We start from the raw sequence: 3,957 nt of genomic DNA on the forward strand, positions 1-3,957 counted from the left end.
AGCAAAACTTTTACATGTGTTTTGTTCATATCAGCTGCTGTGGTGATCATTTCCTCCTATATCGGTGTTGCAGCAGCAGCCAGGTCGGCCTCTGCAGACAAAGCTTCAGCCCAAAAGGCTCGAAACACGCTGCTGCTGCATCTGGTGCAGCTGGGCCTCAGCCTCTCCTCCACCATTTACATCCCACTGCTCATCTCTCTGTCAACAATAGTGACCAGGATTGTGTTTGTGCGCCTCCAAAATGTTGTTTATGTTTTTATTTTCATTGTGCCCAGATGTCTGAGTTCACTCATCTACGGCCTCAGAGATCAGAGCATCAGACCCGTCCTCATGTTTAACCTCTGCTGCCGACTGAAACTCACAGTCGTCAGATTGAAGTCTGAGGTCTCATCCTTGACCTAAATATAAATGGACTGAGTTTTATATGTGCCTGTGAATGTGATGTAAACTGTATATAATGTCCTAAAGGTACCAAATCTATGATTTAGCTTGAAAACTTCTGAATAAGCTTCACAAACGTTTCCTTGTTTTGAGAATGTCGTTCTGCAGTTTTGTCAGTATTTCTTGAAACCCTCTGCTACAGTAGAATCCTGTCACAACAAAGTATTATTGCTGCTATTAAGATTGCATTATTTGTAGTCATTACGTACATGTTATGAGTCTTTCTGGTGTCGTTTTTACTGTCAGCAGTTAAACTGGTCGTGTTGAGTTCTGGGGATTATCTGCTGCTTTTCTTCTCTGTTGCTCTCTAAAGGAAACAAACTCTTTCTGGTTCTCTTTCCTAAAGAACATCAGTCACTTCATTAAAAATACACCTTTAACCTCCCCAAAACATCTCTGTCTCATCTTTCTTTGCTGCCAGGGAAAGAACAATATGTTTGAAATGTAAAATGTTGCAGCCATGAAACTTGTGAACAATTGTTCGATTACAAATGCAACTGATGATTACTTTTTCTCTTTTGTCTTTTTATTCATATTCTACTTGATGTGACCACAGTTTACGGGAATTTTACAAGGTAGCATGATTGAAAGTAAAATAACATCAGAACTAATTTAATGTGATTGCAAGAAAATCTAAAGGTTTTGCTATGAGGTTAAAAGATAATACAGCTCGAATTAACCTGCAAAAGAGAAATGAGGGAAGCAGTGGGAAATAAAAGAATTCGGAACACCACAACCAAAGGTGTAAAAGCCATGCCGGGTTTTTAGTCTGGACTGAATTTCAAACAATGTGCAGAAATCAGCATCATTCAGATGATTTATTGTTACTTTTGGTGTAAGTTTAAAGTGCAGAAGCAAATTTTATGACAATAATTTAGCACTACAGTTAGAGCTGCAAAGGCACCAGTGATTTAGTGACTGATTCCACTTAAGTTCTTTGATTCTTGACACCACAGCGAAAAAAACGAACAAACATGAACCAGTGAAGTTAATGTATTTCAACAATGACTTTTTAAATAACATTTAGAAAAGGGATTGTTAGTAATTAAAAAGACATTTATGTTTTTTAAACAATATTGTGCCAAGAAATGAGAAGCTATCAACTCTCTAATGGTGTCATGACTTTCCTATTGCAGCTGTCTGATATATGGACAAAAAAAGACAGAAAAAAGAATGCAGATAATAAATTGACACAGTGTAGTAATTTTCTGAAAAGATTTTAACTTTCTAAAAGCAGTGTATGTGTCATATCTCCTGCCAAACATCCACCTCATGCTTTTACTGTGAAATCACCACACACATGTATAGACATACACACACACATAAACGGACAGACACGGACACGTAGCCACTCTGCTAGTCTCAGCACAATAATGTAGCTACTACTTCAGCCTAAACAAGATAAAGCAGTCATTACCTTCTCCTAAACAAGATAATGTAGTCACTGTGTTCACCTTCACAATGTAATGTTGGCCTCTAATAAGATAATGTTGACTGGAGCAAGATAAAACTAGCCTAAACAAGATAATGTAGCCACTATGTTAACTTAAACAAGATAATGGAGTCAATGAATTAGCCACACACGGTAATGTTAAGCTAAGATAAAAAGGTAATTCTTTATTGATCCCCATAGGAGAAAATCAGGACATGTTAGGCTTAAATAAGATAATGTTGTGTGGAACAAGATAATACTAGCCTAAACAAGATAATCAAGGCACTATGGTAGCCTAAACAAAACAATGTAGCCACTCCATTTGCCTAAACGGAAAAAAATGTAGCCACTATGTTAGCGTAAATAGGATAATGTAGCCACTACATTAGACTAAAAAAGATAATGTAGCCACTATGTTTGCCTAAGCATGATATTGTAGGAACCATTTTAGCCTAAACAAGATCATACAGCCGCTATTTTAGCCTAAAAAAGACAATGCAGCCACTCCTTTACCTAAACAAGATAATGTAACCTCTGTGTTAACCTAAATGAGACAATGTAGCCTTTATGTTAGCCTAAATGAGATAATGTAGCCGCTACCTTCGCATAAACAAGGTAATGTAGCCACTATGTTTGCTTCAACAAGATAATGTAGCCGCCAAGTTAGCCTAAGTAAGATAATGTGGATGCTACCTTAGCCTAAAAAAAGATAATGTAGCCACTGCATTGCCTAAACAAGATAATGTAACCTCTGTGTTAACCTAAATGAGACAATGTAGCCTTTATGTTAGCCTAAATGAGATAATGTAGCCGCTTCCTTCGCATAAACAAGGTAATGTAGCCACTATGTTTGCTTCAACAAGATAATGTAGCCGGCAAATTAGCCTAAGCAAGATAATGTGGATGCTACCTTAGCCTTAAAAAAAGATAATGTAGCCACTGCATTGCCTAAACAAGATAATGTAGCAGTAGGGTTACAGCGTTGCCGGGCAACCAAGCACACAGCTGCAATAGATACTTGGTTTAACTGTCAAATCAGTAGAAGAAACCAGAAGGAGAAGTCCTCAAACAACTGCCATTTTTGTCAAAACCGTGTGTCGGAGAGAAAAGCCGAGCACATTTTCAGAAAGCCAAGACCTTGGGCATTACAGAGATGTATGTTTGTTTTCCTGGAGTAAAAAATGAGCGCACAATCATTTGAGAAGAAATGTGCAAATTTGTGGTCCTTGAGAGAGATCAGTCCTCGTCTTTGAATGGGTGCAGATGGGGAAAGAAGAGAGACTTGTGGAGGAACAAGGCTCCAAAACTCCCCCAAATTTAATTCTATGGGCTTCCAAAGTGACATTGTGAGCGGGAGGACAAGTTTTCCTACGTTTTGATGTAAAAATGATGACTGCCACATAAAAATTGTGGCCAGAGTGACAAGGTAAAAAAAGATTTACTGTGTGATTTTTCTCTGAGCTCCCACTCTAGTGATGTCATCACTCACTCTAAAGGACCACATACACACCCATTGTAAAGGCTGAAAAGGGCTGAAAAAGTTTGAAAAGTTGAGAGGTTGTCACGAGAAAACGATTGAAGGTATGAAAAAAGTAGAAACACTTTGAAATAGGGAAAGGCCGCGTCAACATTTTAAAGTTTAAATGGAGTCTCTAGGTGAAAGTATGCCTGAGCAGTGGAGGTTTGAAAAGTAGTGTAATGCGTTTCTTGTAAATCTGTATGTAAGCACACTTGTCCCAATCGAGTCGCACGTTTTGATGTATAATCTGTGTGGCTGCTCTGAAATCTGTGGGAGGAGCAGCCGACCGAAAATTTGTACGGATGAGGAAAAATAATAAGAAGATGCGCACCAGGATAACAATAGTGGCCTCGTGCTCAGCCCGTGGCACTAATAAGATAATGTAGACACTATGTTTGCCTCAACAAGATAATGTAGCCGCTGCGCTAGCCGAAACAAGATAATGTAGCGTCTACGTTACCTTAAAAAAGACAATGTCGCCGCAACGTTAGCCTTAACAAGGTAATGTAGCTTCTATGTTAAACTAAATAAGATGATGTAGCTTCTATGTTAAACTAAATAAGAT

Source organism: Stegastes partitus, unplaced genomic scaffold (genome assembly GCF_000690725.1).
Source record: "Stegastes partitus isolate 25-593 unplaced genomic scaffold, Stegastes_partitus-1.0.2 Scaffold115, whole genome shotgun sequence".
Taxonomy (NCBI): Eukaryota; Metazoa; Chordata; class Actinopteri; family Pomacentridae; genus Stegastes; species Stegastes partitus.